Raw genomic sequence first — 18877 nt, 5'->3', positions numbered from 1 at the left:
AGGCCAAAGAAATGTGAGAATGTACAATGACGACCAAGCAAGCCAAGAGGATTTGAAAGGTGTACCACAGAAAGTGATCATGTCTTCTAACATGAGGGAGGACACTAGCAAGAAGATCAAAGGTATGATGTGTGGAGAATATGCGGAATAATGCTCGGCCACAACCGAGTTGTCAATCACTTCGTTGAGAGTTACAAACACAGAAATGGGAATGTGGAGATAGATGTATGTATACACAAAACATTGCAAACAAGAGAGTACACGAGATGTTAACATGGAAAACCCTGAGAGGGGGAAAAATCACGGGAGCCCACAAACTCCGAACTATCACTATATCAAAGAATACAACAGGAGGCACAAAGGCAACAACCTCGCGCTCACACTCTTCGCCTAGCGGCGGTTACAACAGAGAATCACTTTGTATCTCTCTCTCTCGCATTGTTACGCATTGTACAACAGTTACACCAATAACTCTATACAAAAATAATGACCAACTCTATACACTCTGTTTGACCTAGGTCATATTTATACTAATATGACTTTCGGGCTATTTACAGATGTAGCCCCAATGGGCTCTCAGAAACATATTTCCATATATGTCTCTTCATCCGGTGAGAGGTTCTCACCGGGCCTGCATCATCCCATCCGGAGGGACCGAAAATGCTAACAAACTCCCCCTTCATTCCGGCATGGGATGCCTCGTCAATCCGATCCTCTTCCTGCATGCATCTAGCTTGTCGGGTGTCAGCACTTTGGTCAGCATATCTGACCCGTTCTCCGCCGTGTGGATCTTCGTTAGTACGAACTCTCGATCTTCCACTTGCTCCTAGATCCAGTGGTATCTCCGCTGGATGTGCTTTGTCCTAGAATGATACCCTGCATTCTTCGCAAGGTGGATGGCACTCTCACTGTCGCAATAGAGCCAGTATTCCTCTTGCCGGATCCCTAGCTCTTCGATGAAGTCCTTCATCCATAGTAATTCCTTGCCGGCTTCCACAACCGCCATATACTCCGCTTCCGTGGTTGACAACGCAACCGTCTTCTGCAGCCTCGACTGCCACGAAATAGCTCCCCCTCCATATGTCATGACATATCCGGATGTTGACCGGTTGGTATCCGCATCAGCCGACATATCTGAATCGGTGAAACCATCAAGTTGGGGTTTACCAGAGCCGAATCGGAAACACATACTTGAGGTGCCTTTCAAGTACCGGAGTATCCATTTTACCGCATTCCAGTGCTCCTTGCCGGAATTGCTCATAAACCGGTTCACCACTTCCACTGTGTATCCAATATCCGGTCGGGTACACACCATTGTGTACGTTAAGCTCCCGACGACAGAGGCATATGGTATCTTCATCATATCCACCTTATCTACCTTCGTCTTTGGTCTTTGCTTACCGGATAACCTGCAGTTTGTCGGGAGTGTCGATCCGACCGGTTTGGCATCTGACATGTTGAACCGCTGAAGCACCTTTGTCACGTACTTCTCCTGTGACAGCCACAATTGCTTCTTTGACCGGTCCCGGATGATATGCATCCCTAGTATCTATCTTGCCGGACCCAAGTCTTTCATTGAGTAGGTCTGGTTCAGAGCCTTCTTCAACATCTATATCTTGACTTGGTCTTGTCCGACGATCAACATGTCGTCCACGTACAAGAGGAGTATCAGGAAGTCTCCACCTTCAAACTTCTTCACAAACACGTAGTGGTCGGCCTACGTCTTGTGGTATCCCTGATCCGTCATGAAGGAGTCGAACTTCCGGTACCATTGCCGGGGAGCCTGCTTCAAACCGTAGAGGCTTTGCTTCAACCTGCAAACCAGGTGCTCCTTCCCTTTCTTCACAAATCCCTCTGGTTGCTGCATGTAGATCTCCTCTTCGAGGTCGTTGTGGAGGAACGCCGTCTTCACGTCTAACTGCTCTACCTCAAGGTCCATGCTTGCCGCTATGCTCAGCACCGTCCGGATGGAAGTCATTTTACTACCGGAGCAAATATCTCGTTGAAGTCCACGCCCTTCTTCTACTGGAACCCCTTCACCATGATCCTGGCTTTGTATCTTGGGGAGTTGCCAGCATCTCCTGGTTTCAGCTTGTACACCCACTTGTTTCGGAGTGCCCTCTTTCCTTTCAACAACTCCACCAATTCATACGTGTGGTTCTCATGCAGGGAATCCATCTCGTCGTGCATGGCACTCAACCACTTGCGGCTATGGTTGTCATCCTTTGCTTCTTCGAACCTTTCCGGCTCCCCCTCATCGATCAACAACACATGCTCTGCATCCGGAAATCTTTGGGGGGCTCTTCTTTCCCGGAGAGGATATCTTCGTTCTCGGTTTTCGGTAACTGGTTCCTGTGTCTGTTCGTCATCCAAATCCGATTCAGGGTCTTGGCCGGTTCCAGTTTCTGCTTCTTCTTCTTCTTCTTCTTGTTCGGTTGGTTCGGTATCCTCACCGTAACCAGCTAGTACTTCGAGTGTCAACCGCCTCTTAGCCGGGTAGGTTCGAATCTCATCGAGCTAATCCTTACCGGTCGACTCGGAGTTCATTATCTTCTTCTCCGACTCCCAGTCGGCAAGAGTCTTGTCCTCCATGAAGATAATATCTCGACTTCGGAAAACCTTCTTGTCGACCGAATCCCACACTCGGTAGCCGAACTCATCATCGTTGTATCCGAGGAATATGCAAGGCCGGGTCTTTGGATCCAACTTTCCTCTCCGGTCCTTAGCAACATGCACGTACGTGAGACACCCGAACACCTTTAGATACCAGTAAGACACTTCCTTACCTGTCCACACTCTCTGCGGCATGTCTCCGTCCAAGGGCATTGAGGGTGATTTGTTTATCACATACGTCGTTGTCGACAGCACCTCAGCCCAAAACGTCTTGGGTAACTTAGTGCTAGCATACTCCAGAGCCTCTCCATTATGGTTTGGTTCATCCTCTTGGCCAGCCCGTTTAGTTCCGGCGTCTTCGGCACGGTAAATTCGAGCCGGATTCCCTTCGAGCGGCAGTACTCCTCGAATTGCCCCTGGTATTCTCCTCCGTTATCTGCTTGAACCGCCTTCAGCTTCCGTCTGGTTTCTCTTTCCACTCTTGCGTGGAGCTCCTTGAAGAAGGATAACACTTGATTCTTCGTCTTCAGCGGTGTAGCCCACAACTTTCGGCTATGGTCGTCTATGAACATCACGAAGTACTACGATCCGGCATGTGACTTCGTGTCCACTTGACACACATCGGTATGCACAGACTCCAATGGTGCATTACGTCTCATCGGTGGCCTTGATTAGAAGGAGGTCCAGTTTTGCTTACCAGCCACGCAGTCGGTGCACTTCTCAAGATGCACGTCTTTCATCGGAATGAGGTTGTCATCGACAAGCCTCTTCATCCCCTTCTCGCTCATGTGACACAGTCTCTTGTGCCATAGCTCACCGGTAATGTCAGAAGCAACGTTCACTTCTTCCGGGCATAACTAGGCATTCATCAGGTACAATGTGTTGACTTTCCGGACCCGAGCCACTATTAGGCTCCCTTTGCTGAACTTCATAACACCGTTCCAGATGCTACCTGTGTAGCCTTCATCATCTAGCCGACCGACTAATATCAGGTTTAGTCGAACCTCCGGAACGTGTCGGACATCCTTCAGCAGCAACTTGCATCCGGTTGGTGTTGTCAACCACACGTCTCCTATCCTGACAATTCGGCATGTACCTTCATTCCTCATCCGGGCATAGTCGTGCTCACTGGCTATGTAGGATGAGAAGCATTTCTGGTCCGGGGTTAGGTGGAACAACGCTCCAGAATCGACAACCCACGTTGTCTCGTCGCCGGCAAGGTTCAACTCACTCTCCTCGGTGATGAGCATCGACTCCTCTTCACTTGCCACGATTTTCATCGTTCCCTTCCGGTCCGGTCCCCTCCGATCTTTACCATTCTGGTCCGATGACCGCTTCGAATCGGTACTATCAGTTTCCATCTCTTTCTGGAAATGCCAACAGTTCTTCTGGAAGTGCCCCGACTTTCCACAGTAGAAGCAAGTGGGCCTTCCCCTTGACTTTGACCGTGTCCCCGACTTTTCCCGGTTCTGGGGACTCCGGTTCCTCTATCTTCCGCGTTTCGATTCAGTAAGGAGCGCTTTGGAGTCGGAGTTCGTATCCTTGTCTTTCCGACGCGCCTTCTCATCTAGCAAGCTCGACTTGACTCTTGCTAGGGATAATCGTTTTCCTTCTGGCCCGGCGTTGCCCAAAGTGACAACTAACGTCTCCCAGCTATCTGGGAGGGAACCGAGTAGGAGCAGTGCTAGTACCTCGTCGGCGAGAGGTACTTCCAACAATGTTGCCTGGTGAATCAGCCCCTGGAAGGCATTCATGTGCTCTGCCATGTGGAGCCATCTTGGTACCGGAGCCGCAATAGCTTCGGAGTACCGAAACCTGATTAACGACATTCTTGTTCTGGAACATAATGCAATCTTCTCCCAGAGCTCATGAGCCTTACTCTCCTCATTGTATTTTTTGTACAGGCTCCTGTCGATGAAGCACCGTATGTACACTGTTGTCTTCATGTGCATCACCTCCCATATCGTGGCGTCGATCTTGTCCGGTCTCTTGTCCCCGAACTGAACCAGCAACCAAAGATCTTTAACCACGAGCATGTCCCGCATCTTCAACTTCCACACTGAGTAGTTGGAGCCGGTGAGCTTCAACATGCCTCCAAATGAATCTTCCATTTTCTGTGTCGTTCGCTCTGATACCAGTTTGTGGAGAATATGCGGAATAATGCTCGGCCACAACTGAGTCTTCAATCACTTCGTTGAGAGTTACAAACACAGAAATGGGAATATGAAGATAGATGTATGTATACACAAAACATTGTAAACAAGAGAGTACACGAGATGTTAACGTGGAAAACCCTGAGAGGGGGAAAAACCACGGGAGCCCACATACTCCGAACTATCACTATGTCAAAGAATACAACAGGAGGCACAGAGGCAACAACCTTGTGCTCAAACTCTTCGCCTGGCGGCAGTTACAACAGAGAATTGCTCTGTATCTCTCTGTCTCTGACTGTTATGCATTGTGCAACAGGTACACCAATAATTCTATACAAAATAATGACCAACACTTTACACTCTATTTGCCCTAGGTCATATTTATACTAATATGACTTTCGGGCTATTTACAGATGTAGCCCCAATGGGCTCTCAGAAACATATTTCCATATATGTCTCTTTATCCGGTGAGAGGTTCTCACCGGGCCTGCGTCATCCGGTTATCACCGGGCCTTCATCATCCCATCCGGAGGGACCGAAAATCCTAACATGATGGTCAACTCAAATGCGAGAGTTTACCACAACAAATGGATGAAAGAGAGGCATGTAATATGGTCTCTTGGAGACCCCGACATGAGCATGCCCTTAAAGGAACTATGCTGGGTAGTTAGCATCGACATTCGAATGAGGTCTTGTGAAGGCAAGCAGGGGACGAGAAAGAATGAAGTATCAAAGTTTCTTGACCAAGGAGATAGACGGGATGAAGGTGGCACATGCACAAATTGTGAAAGGTTATGCTCAGGAGGGGCGAAGGGGGCCATGACAACCAATCATGACATTGGGAAGTGCGAGCGAACGATATGGTGGATTGGATGGCGACGATGGTTCGGCTGGAAGGAATGGACGAGCTCAAAATAGAGGGATAAAGACAGTGCGGGCAACGCACAAGAAGGAGCAAATCGAAGGTTGACAACCTTTGGCCCCACAACGTCACTCTTTTCCTTCTTGGCACATGCCAGAGGATGTGCGGTTTGGTGGGGGTGGATGTCGTGATGTGGCGTGTTTAATGCGAGAAAAAGTGAAAAATTGAGGATACATGCACATTACACAAATACTTGTAAAAATGAAAATAATAATAAATAAACCTAGGACATGATGGCATTGAGTGCATATTGAGGGTTGCAAGTAGGATTTGAACCTTGCACGTCTAAGATAAGAAGCAATTATCATACCACTAAAGCTACTACTACATGCATAGGTAGCAAACAATCAAAACCATGTACACAAAACCATGGTTTTTAACCCATGGTTTTGTGCATGTCATAAGCAAAACCGTGTGCACAAAACCATGGTTTTAGCCCATGGTTTTGTGCATGTCACAAGCATGGAGAGACCTATAAAAGCCTCTAGTAAGGCTTGTGTAAGGGGGGGCTCAATATGTGATATCACCAACACCACTATCATCAATATAATTATATTCATCTTTATCTTCTTCATATTTTTCTACTTCTCAAGTGTATAATCTTTCTTCTTCTCAAGTGAACAAATTTCATCCAATCTTACATTGATCGTCATCTCTTCGAAAATTCCGCGAACGTCCTCCCTAGTCCAAGACCCCAGTGGTCGCTCGAGTAGCACACGCATGCGCGAATCTTCGCGACAACGCACACCATTCAGCACATCGGCAATGTCCCATTCGGGAAAGAAGGTGAGCAAACTTGCATCAAGAATGTCTTGCACGTGCCCACAATAATCAAGAATTTGGTCTCAGTCGGCCAAATCATGGAGCAAGGCATGCAAGTCCACTTCAACAAAGAAGGATGCTTCATCGAGAAAGATGGCCGACTCATGGCAAAGGGGCGGAGAGACGGACGAATGTTCATCCTCGATTCGAACGAGGTGAAATTGGCAATGTATGCTAAAAGTCTCAAAACCGAGACAAGCATCGAGTTGTGGCACAAGAGAGTCGGCCACATAAACCTCCAACGGCTTTGAGTGATGCAAACCAAGGGAGTTGTCATCGTACTTCCGACATTCGAGTCGAAACGAGTCCACCGAGTATGCGAAGTGTGTGAACTTGGCAAACAACATCGACTCCCATTCCCGAAGGAGAGCTCCGCAAGAAAATGCCTCCTCAACGTCGTACACTCGAATGTATGGGGACCGGCTCAAACGCCAACGATCGGCGGATGCCGATACTACGTAACCTTCATTGACGACTACTCGCGCTACGTGTGGATCTACTCGATGAAGAAGAAGAGCGAAGTGTTCTGCCACTTCCAAATGCTCAAGGGGCAAGTCGAAAAAGAAACCGGTCGGCACATTCGATGCCTACGACCGGACGGAGGGAAGGAGTACTTCTCCGACGAATTCACCTCCTACCTCCAAAGTGAAGGTATTCGGAGAGAATTCTCATGCCGACACACACCCCAACAAAATGGAGTCGCCGAAAGGAAAAATTGGCAAATACTCAAGGTAGCACGCGCCATGATGCATGATAAGCACATGCCGAATTTCTACTGGGCCGAAGCACCATCCACGGTCGTCTATCTCATGAATCGATGCACCACCAATGGATTCCATGAGGTAACTCCATACGAGCTCCTCGTTGGAAGGAAGCCAATCCTATCACACCTCAAGGTGTTTGGAAGCATTGCAAATGTAGGCATCCCAAACGAACAATGACAGAAGCCCGACGCAAAGTCTAAGGAATGTATCCTCATAGGATACTCGTTCGAGAAGAAGGCGTACAAGTGCTACAACCCTTCTACCCGAGCGGTTCGGGTAAGTCGAGACATAGTCTTCGACGAGTCCGCATCCTAGTACGCACTAGAGCCAACTACGACTCCGACTCCACTCGACCCGGAATCCGCCGAACAAGAGGTAGAAGATGGAGATCGCTTCGAACACATGTTCGAAGAATGTCTGATTATGGCAAAGCCTAGTGGGCCACAAGAGCCCCCACATGACCCAAGCATGTCGCGGCCAAGTACGAACTTGGACAAAGGCAAAGGTAAGATGCCCGAATACGAAGTCGATCACCCCGACGACAGTGATTCGGATGTGTCGGCTCCCTCACTAGACAGTGAGTTTGGTGTACCCATCATGTGGACACCCGGAGTAAAGAAGACGCTCACATCGGCGAGCGAAAAACTTTGACACTCATCTAGAGCTAAGAACCCCGTCACTCAGCACGACTATAACGAGTACATGGCCCATCATTACACCTTCGCGATGAAGGTAGTGGCCGAACAAGAACCCAAGAGCTCCACCGAAGTGGCTCGTAACCCATGATGGGTGGAAATAGTCGACCTTCGCCCACACACTACAAGCCTTCATCACTGGCTTGAGGGGGAGGAACTGAGATTGCCAAGACGAAGAAAGTCGAAGGTGGGACGGAAGCACACGAAGCCGACAAAAGCCAAAGCAGATGTCAGACGCCTCACACTTGAGCTTGAAGGGGTGTGTTGAGAGATCAACCTCAACTTAGTTTAGTTAGTTAGTCAACCATGTAACTTTGTAGTTTCCTAGATAGAATCTAGTTAGAAGTGTTGACTATAACAACTTAAATAGGACCTTGTACTTAAGTAGGATATTCTAGATCCTCCACTCCTAAGTACATTTAATATAGGACTTACACTTTTGTACCTATATTATCCTCACACATGTGCACCCTTGCACATGAAATCTATATATACCTCATTGTAGGTGTTTTTGTATTTGATGATGTTGATGCTAATTTAATATATAGTTACTCATCCCCCATCTTGTATTGTGCATAAGTGTATCTCTCTCTCTCTCTCTCTCTCTCTTCCTCTAACAAACATACACACACATATCACATAATCTTCCGCTTATCACTTAATCACATAATTAGGTACTAATTAACCCTTAATTACTTGCCTAATTCTTAACACCATCAACACAATTATTAATGGTTTTTTGTTGATCAATGAAGAACATGTTCACCATAAGGTATCTTGTTGTGCAACATACTTCTTTGCATTAACGATATGCTTCTTTTTCTCATGTAAAAATAGAGATTTTAGTATAACTCGAGTTCATGTTTAAAAAAGCTCTTTTATTTGGAAAGAAGGAACATTATTAAACATGAACTCGATACATTGTATCGAGTTGATGTAAAAAACAGAGTTTTCGTCACTATTCGATACAATGTATTGAATTCATGTTCAAAGTTTTTTTTTTCTGGATAAAAAAGAAAACAAAACTTTGAACTTGAGTTAATGTCAAAAAAGCAATTTTCAATTCGATACAATGTATTGAGTTCATTTTTAAATGGTATTTAAAAAAAAAAAATGGTTTTTTTTAGGAAATGAATTGTTGTCAGGAATAGTACTAAAGATAGAGAGGGAATTAGTACTAGAGATAGAGGAGGAAAGTACTATGAGGATTAGTACTAAGAAGAACTCACGAGAGAAGGAGAGAGAGAGAGAGAGAGAGAGAGAGATAATGATGATGATAACAAGTGGTATATTATATGAAGAGAAGATACAAGAACAACTAGGAGGCTTAAGACTAGCGTTGAACCTTGTGCGTCTATTTATAGTGTTGTCAGGAGTACTCCTAAAGTTTCTAGAATGTTCTAGAGTAATCTGGAATATACATGAGTTTTCTATACTGAAATAATAAATGAAAATAATATTTTTTGTATTACAATGCATAGTTTAATGGTAAAGGTTCAACCCATGTAACACAAGGTCATGGGTTCAAATCCTTTGTAGCCATACCATGCTATATCATGACAATTACTTGATGAAAAAAGTTCAAAGTTTTTTTTCAAAAAAAAAACCAAAACAAATAAATAAATAATCCAAAATTTAAAAGAAAAACTAAAAAAAACTTTAAACATGAATTCAATACATTGTATCAAGTTCATATTAAAAACAATGTTTTCAACAAGAACCCATGTTGAAAACTGAGTGTTTTAATCTCGATACAATGTATTGAGTTGATGTAAAAAACTGAGTTTTCAACATGAACTCAGTACAATGTGTCGAACTGTATTGCGATGTCTCTATTTTAAATAGAAACTCGATAAAAAGTATGGAGTTCGAATACTTTGCATCGAGTTCCTAAATAAATTGTATATTTTCACAAATAATCTCTATTTTTGTAATGAATTTTCTATTTTTCTCTAAGATTTTCCATTTGAAAATTGTTTGATGTGAGTGTTTGCACTACACTATTTAGTGTCTGTTTCGCATATTATTTAACAAAAATTCATTAATTTTTGGTTTCGCATCTACTTGTCTCTTTTTGGCATGTAGAGCCCTTTTCTAGAGTTAATGTGTCTTTAAACATATAAGTTGTTAGAAATTACTTATTGGTTCATATAATTGAATTTCAGTATATTTTACAATACTGCCCCTACAAGGTCAACTGAAAATCAAGATGAGCGTATAGTCAAGAAAATTCATTTGATTTTTCAAGAAAATCAAGATGGCATGTGTAGTCAGAGAGCAAAGAAATATTGTTCAACAATGATATACCGAGATAGTGATAGTAAGAAACCGAAAGAAGTTAAAGATATTTTTTATTTTCCTATATCATTTCTTACACATCTTGAAAGAGCGTGGAAAGAAAAGGATTGACATTTAGTGAAGGGATATGGTGTAGAAGACAGTGGCATTTTTTAGAAATTTTCCACAAAAAGGATTTCACTCGGGATTTATACTATAATGTCGATTGTGGTGATGTGGCTAACATGATGCATATATTGCCAGTGAAGGAATACATATTATTGGTTGTTGACATAGCATACGGATTTTATATGGTTGGATCAACATACGATGATGAACTATTTATGTTCAAATAACTTGAGAAGATGGTGAAAGATTTCGCACAGTTGACAACAACATCCTTATCGGGAATTGTCGTATTCCATAACATGGACCAAGGATACTCTGTAACACAGGCCTTTGAGATCTCATTGCATGGGATAGAAACCCTTGCTTGGTAAGGAATATTTATCCTACATGGAGAATTTTGATTTTCCCATCAATACATTCTACTTAATATTGATATTTGTCAAAAGAAAGAAGAGGAGAGCAGTGTGGATACCCTCATAACTATGTGATATGTTCAAATTGATATATTAATGTTCACGTCTAAGTTTGACAGTTTATGAATATTGCCTACATTTTTGGAGTTGTGAATTTATCAAAACTATTTATGAATATTGTCTACATTTCTTGAGTTGTGAATTTATCTGAACTATTTATGAATATTGTCTACATTTCTTGAGTTGTGAATTTATGGATGTTGATGAGCACTAAATTTATAGATGTTGATGACACTAAGGATTAGATTGTCACCTCTTATACTTCAAAGATTTTCACTAATAATAGATGTCACTTCCACTTCTAGAACCTACATCTCCTTAAGATGGTGAAACCATTAATCTTAAGTTGTGCTTTGAGTTAACCATTGTGATTTTCTTTAAGTTAACTACATTTCATAACTATAGACCGTTAATGTTTAAACATTTATTGAAAAACTATTCAATTTTAAAAGTTATCATTTTGACACTTGTTAAATCTCAAAAAATCAGCAAATGCTATATGCTATTTAAAACATGTGATACTAGTGTATCAAGTTTTTGAAAATCGCTTAAACTCACAAGATTATAAAAGGAATCTACAAGTGAAATGAGTGATCCTTCCACTTGTGAATGCGAACGTGTTGAAACAAAAAATTTGTAATAAGAGAGTAAACTGAGATATAGATTTATATAGAGAGAAGTTTAAGATAGTTCCGTTGATTGCCGGATCGGTAGAGACTCAATTGGAGAAGCCGAATCAACTAGTCTAAAAGGTTGTAACCAATCCACTATCAATTTCTCGAAGTGTTCATAACGGAATGTCCAAAGTCATCTCTTTGTCCGACTTAGTCGAACTAATTTCTCCTTAACCTGATTTGGTGCCTTAGTGACCAAGCTAGCTGATTCGGCTTCTACGACGTGTTTTGTTAACCGTACGAGATGTGCAGAGATTTGAGTGTTATGAGTGAGGGTGAAAGATTATAGTGTTATGTGAATGTGTAATATATACAATTACAAGTGTGAGTATATGCGTAAGTGTGGACAAATAGGAAAGGGTGTGATTGAGTGATATGTGTGGATGCGTAAAGGGGCATGCACCCCTATGTATCTAACCCCTCATTGTATTGTTTAACCCCCTTATTGGGAATGAATGAAATAATGAAGTTCTCTCTCTCTCTCTCTCCCGAGATGGAGCCATTCTAGGCACCACCCCCCACCCTACAATGCTTATCAACATCTTTGCCATCTCCATCGCCATCAATCTCGCAACGTTCATTGCCATCATCATCACACTCACCATTACTATCTTTATGAACATTATTATCACCAACAAACCCTAAACCCTTATGGGGAATTAATGAAATAATGAAGAGGTTCTCTCTCTCTCTCTCTCTCTCTCTCTCTCTCTCTCTCTCTCTCTGTCTCTCTCTATGTCTCTGTCGATAGAGACATTCTAGGCACCACCCCCCACCCCGCAATGCTTATCAACATCTTTTCCATCTCCATCGCCATCAATCGCGCAACGTTCATTGCCATCATCATCAGATTCACCATTACCATCGTTCGTCATCAACATTATTATTGCCCACAAACCCTAAACCTACCTAAACATATAACACTATTTTGGCGATGACAACGGGGAACCCCTTTGGAGATGAAGTCCAAGAAGGATATGTGGCCGCACGATTTGCGAGAAATGGCATAAATGAACGAGTAATGGTGACGACAATGTTTAGGAAACAACAATATATGATATACGTGAGAACGAGGAATAGAATTGATGATGTGCAAAATGAAGTTGAGGAATGAGAGGCAATGGACAATGTGGGGGAAATGGTGATGATGTTTGGAAGATGTCGATGAATGCTATGCAAGAGAGCGCGAAATGGAAATCAACATGAGTATGCGAGAAACATGTGCGAGTGCACAAGAAATAGCGACAACGTGCGTGTGTGGAAAAGCGTGAGAATGGCAGCGATGAACGAATAGAGACGAAAGAACGGTCGATCGGTCATAGCGGTGTCGCGAAAATACGACGAGGATACGTGAACTTTGAGGTAGGAGCCCGGGGCCTCCGACCGCAAGATATCAGATTCGTATGATTATATTAAACAATTAATACAAAATGATAAAGATTCACAAATTTCATTAATAAAGGGAAAGAAAGATTACAATCAATCTCAAGATTGACATTACAAAAGTTTTATCTTAAGGAGATTGCTAGAATAATAGATTACAAGAAACTAAGATATGGATTCCATAGAGATTTAGGGTTCTTGGCTTTCATAAGAGATTATGGTTTTATGAGTTGAATAGCTTCCGTATGGAAATTTAGAGTTATGAGTAAGATATGGCTTCCGTAAGGAAATTTGGGTTTTACTTGAGAGATATGGCTTCGATAAGATAGGGGAGCTCCGAAGGAAAAGAAAAATAATATAATATGGAGAGAGGATGAGTGTATCGAAAAAAATGGAATTTTATATGGAGTTCTCCCTTGATCATCTGCATGTCCACTTTTTGTTGCATGGCCTCTACTTTTAGTTGCTTAGCTTTTTCTTTTAGTTGCATCTATTTTTAGTTGCATGGCTTTTTCGTTTAGTTGCATGTGACCGTCCACATGACCTTTACTTTTTGCATGCACTCCAACTTTAGTTGCTTGCGTCCACATGGCCTTTACTTTAGTTCTCTTCACTTTACTTTAGTTTGTTGCATGATCCAATCTTCCGTCCGTCCGCTTCCAACCTCGTCCGGTAGCCGGTTCCGCCCGATCGTCGAATCCCTCGCCGGCTGGTTCCATTTTGCTTGCCAGTTCTGGTTCCAGATTTGCTTGCCGGCCAGTTCTGGTTCCGGTTTGCTTGTCGGTTCCGGTTCCGGTTTTGCTTACCGGCTGGTTTCCGGTTTGCATACCGGTTCTGGTTCCGGTTTTGCTTGCCGACCGGTTCCGGTTCTGGTTTGCTTGCCGATTCTTGTTCCGGTTCTGGTTTGCTTGCCGATTCCGGTTCCAGTTTTGCTTACCGGCCGGTTTCCGGTTCCGGTTTGCTTGCCGGTTCCAGTTCCAGTTTTGCTTACCGGCCTTTTTCCGGTTTCCGGATTTGCTGATCGGCCGGTTTCCAAATTTGTTTACCGGCCGGTTTCCGGTTCCGGTTTGCTTGCCGGTTCCAGTTCCAGTTTTGCTTACCGGCCTTTACCGGTTTCCGGATTTGCTTACCGGCCGGTTTCTGGTTTTAGGGAATTTGGCCACCATCATCCATCAAGACAAAGTGGCCAAAGTGCTCTTAGCATAAATGAAAAATGAGGGAGCTCAAGGTGGTTCTATAGCCAGGGCCTTAAGTTTCCTATCTATGTGGGATAAATAATAGTTCTATTTTCCTTATCTTCTCAAACATCCATCTTCTATAACATGCCATTAAGCTAATATAAAGTACTTATTTTATTATTTTATTTTTATTTATATTTATTATTTTTTACATAGTGTGAGAAGATTTACACGACAGCAGCGACCGGAAAGGCACGGCCGGAAACGCAGGATGGGTCGCTTGGACAACCGATGGCTGAAAGAGAATGCCGAAAAGCAATAACGAACAAAGATGGGGACATAGATGGCAAACGACGGATAGGAAATGATAGAAATGACCGAGAGGACGGGCGGACGATGACAGAGACGGTCGAGGTGGAGGTAGAGGTCGACGACCAAAACGACAAATGAAGGGACGGATAGCAACTGAGAGGTGCCCAGAAAGACGAGAAGATGGAGAGTGACGACAAAAAGGAACGGACAGCAGTAGAAGAGAAGAGAAGAGTGACCGGAACAGTGGCCAATGAGTGGTCGGAGCAGCCGGAATTGCCAACCAACCGACCGATGGCTCGACAGCGGCCTGAATGAGGAGGAGGAGGAGGAGGATGGAGACTAACGGCTGGACAACCGATGGAAAATAGTAGTCGGACAAGAGACTAGAACAACGGCAACGACCGGGAAGCGGTCGAAGAACGGATTAAGCAGCGGCTGTGGCCAATAATCAACGGCCGAACAAGGCCGACAGAGAAAGTGGATGACAGACAAACACGGTCGGACGGCCACAAGACGGGCGGCCGGACAACGAAGATGGACAACGGACAAAGATGCCGCAAAGTGATGGAGACACATATGCAGACGAACAGAGCACCGACGACGATGACAACAACAACCAAGAGCAAGGAGAAGTAGAAGAAGAAGAATAGAGAAAAAGAAGAAGGAGGAGGAGGAGGAGGAGGAGAAGCAGTAGTAGCAGCAGAAGAAGAATAGAGAAAAAGAGGAAGAAGAAGAAGAGGGAGCAAAAAGAAGAAGAAAACAAGCAGAAGAAGTAGGAGACAGAGAAGGAGAATGAGAGAGAACTAGAAAGAAAGGAGAAGAAGACGTAGGAAAACGTAGGAGGAAGAAGAAGAACGTAGGCCAAAGGACGAATGGTCCCCGTTGCAGCAGAATCCAAGAGAAAATAATAATAATAATAATAAATAAGTAAATAAATAAAAGCAGAGGGAAAAAGAAAAAGGTAGGGGCATGAGACAAATTTCAAAAATCTGGTCGTAACCAAAAAAAAATTAAAATCGTGAGCGTACAATAAATGCCTAATTTTAAAAACACATGAACGTGGAGAAAATGGACAAGATCGACTCACAACAACTCACAAAATACAAGGAAGAACACACATGCACACAACGTGATTTTGGACCCATGCCGATGTTTGTGTGCCGACAGAACGAGATGTTTGTGTCGTTGAATAGATGCTGACTTAATGGGATGTTTGGGTCAAGCATTCTAGTTGAGGGAGTCAATCACAGAGAAGACCGATGAAGTTCCAATTGAATAGAGATGATGATCAAGGCATGTGGGATTGATGTGCAATGTATTGTCCCACGAGCGTGCCATGTGTTAACTATATGAGATGTACGGAGATTTGAGTGTTATGAGTAAGGGTGAAAGATTATACTGTTGTGTGAATGTATAATTTGTAAACAATTACAAGTGTGAGTATATGTGTAAGTGTGGGCAGATAGGAAAGGGTGTGAGTGAGTGATATGTGTGAATGGGTAAAGGGGCATGCACCCCTATGTATCTAACCCCTCATTGTATTATTTAACCCCCTTATGGGGAATGAATGAAATAATGAAGAAGTTCTCTCTCATTTCTCTCCCTCTTTGACGTTCTCTCTCTCTCTCGCTCTCTCTCTCTCTCCTACGTTGAACCCCGTTGGGAGGGGGATGGAGTCATTCTAGGCACCACCCCCCATCCTGCAATGCTTATCAACATCTTTGCCATCTCCATCGTCATCAACCATGCAATGTTCATTGCCATCATCATCACACTCACCATTACCATCTTCATCAACACTATTATCACCGAAAAACCCTAAACCTATAACATTATTTTGCCAACGACAATGGCGAACCTCTTTGGAGAAGAAGTGCAAGACGGATATGTGGTTGTAGGATGTGCGAGAAATGGCATAAATGAACAAGTAACAACGACGACAATGTTTGGGAAACAATAATATATGATATGCGCGAGAACGAGGAATCTAATTGATGATGTGCAAGACAAAGTTGAGGAATGAGAGGTGACGAACAATGTCCAGGAAATGGTGACGATGTTTGGAAGACGTTGATGAATGCTACGCGATGAGGATGTACGAGAGAACGCGAATTGGAAATCAAATGAGCATGCGAGAAATGACAACTATGTATGTGTGAGTGCGCAGGAAATAGCGCATGTTAATGAGCGGAACGTTGTCAACTATATCATGTGCCGAGTTGTAACGAAGAAATTGTGCCACGTGTTTGGCGATAAGAGTTTAGTAAACCCTTATCAAAAGCCCCAACGATTGATTAATCGATTGGTCGAGTTGTTCTCGAACCCTGATGATTGGGTTCTCCACTTATTTTCTAGAACAGGTAATCTCCTAAGTTTCATCAATTTTTTTTAAAATGAAATATTATTTCTTGTCTTGTTTTGTTACTTTTGTATGTGTGATTGTTTATTTAGGAACGACGACTGCATGTGCTCTTAAATTGTTTAGGATTTGCGTCGCATTAGAAAAGGACCCCGACCAAGTCAAATTTATTAAGATAAGGATCCAAGGCATCTAGGACTGTCCCGACTAGGACCAAGAGGTTGAGGCAAAGCATATCAACGAAGCATACATGTTTCAGATGGCCTCTAGAGAGCCGATGGAACATATAGACGAGGAAGGAGGCGACCTTGTTGACCTTGAAGATGCACCGGGTTCTGATCATATACAAGATTCAGCTGAGGAGACAGAACATGTTGATGCAGCACCACTGTCAGCTGATCTTGGAGAGCAACTTGTTCTAGACCTCCTAATGGAGTGATTGTATATTAGTTTGTATTTGTAACTATAAAATTGTAACACTAAACTTGTTTTGGAATATAAGATTATTTTGTTTGAGTACCATTTCTTTACACTATCTGATTGGTTTGCAAACTTTAAGTGTCTATCATATATTTGTATTGGTTGACTCGCAAAGTATGTGGTTGTTAAGTATGATTTTTATTGAATAGATGATGATGAACTTATCGATTGTATGACAAATGTTGGTTATAATTGTTTCTTTATTAATATAATTGAATTTAGCTTTATTCTAAGATTTCTGAGCTCTTTAATCTTGGTTATTTAGTTTCGAGTGTACAAAATAATATTAAGTCAACGTTGTTGCTCACTTGATATTACATTTAGGTTGTTCATATATGATTGGGATATAATGTTCATAGAAGTTCTTGGGCATGTGAGGTACACTTGTGAATATGTGTCTAATTATACCCAAAAATGCAATTTGCTCATTTAATATAACAAGCTTTATAGGAGTTAGAGAGAAATATAACATTAAAATTGTGTTTCTAAAATTGTTCAATTGGATTCAAATTCAACATTATGTAAAATGAAGCATATTACAATGATAGTTGAAAGCATTCTCGTAACCCATTGAATGTCTGGCTAAATATGTGTATGAACTGAGAAAATATAGGTTAAATTTGAAATCTTGATAATATTAACTATGCTTTTTATTGATGTTTCTAAAAGTCATTTGTGCACGCGTGATACACTCTTGAAAGTTTGTTAAAAAATTGTAGTTCTTAACATCTAATGTATTTATCAATAAAGGAATGCGACATATTATCTATTTTAAATGACCCGGTGTTCTATACAATAACTCCAATGAAGAGAGTAAAGCTCATGAACTCTAGGAGAAGATAGGCATCAGTATTCCAGAAGTTGGTGAGACTCAGATATCAAGCGGCTCCAGCATGGTGGAGCACATGAATGCCTTCTTGGGGGTTATAAATTAGACTACCTCGTTGGAAGTACCTCTAGCTGACGAGGTACTTCCGTTGTTGCTGCTTGGTTCCCTCCCGAATAGCTGGGAGACGTTAGTTGTCACTTTGGGCAACGCTAGGCTGGAAGGGAAACACTATCCCTAGCAAGGGTAAAATCAAGCTTGCTAGATGAAGAAGCTCGCTGGAAGGACCGGGAAACCGGAACCGATCCGAAGGCCTTGGTTACGAAAACCAATGCACGACGAGGAAGAGGCTAGAATCGGAGTCCCTCGAACCGATACAAGTCGGGAACGAGGTCAAATCAAGGGGGAGGCCCACGTGCTTGTATTGTGGGAAGCCGGGGCACTTCCAAAAGAACTGCCGACACTTCCGGAAAGAGAAAGGGGGAGCCGACAATGTTGAGTCAAAGAAGGGTTTCGATCGAAAGAGTTCGGATTGGAAAGGAACATCGGCAATCACGACAAGTGAAGAAGAATTGTTGCTCATTACCGAGGAGAGCGAGCTACATCTTGTCAGCGATGAAACGATGCGGGTGGTCGATTCCTGAGCATCGTTCCATCTGATTCCCGACCGAAAGTGCTTCACATCCTACATAGCTGGGAGATCACGGTTGTGTGAGGATGGGGAATGAAGGTGCATGCCAAATTTTCAGCATAGGAGATGTGTGGCTAGGAATGTCAACCGAGTGTAAGTTGCTGTGGAAAGATGTCTGACACGTTC

The sequence above is a fragment of the Azolla caroliniana genome, unplaced genomic scaffold (assembly GCF_043228905.1).
Source record: "Azolla caroliniana isolate FFs.n. ecotype wild unplaced genomic scaffold, voAzoCaro1.0.p SCAF_4, whole genome shotgun sequence".
Taxonomy (NCBI): domain Eukaryota; kingdom Viridiplantae; phylum Streptophyta; class Polypodiopsida; order Salviniales; family Salviniaceae; genus Azolla; species Azolla caroliniana.
Note: the sequence above shows the minus strand (reverse complement) of the source record.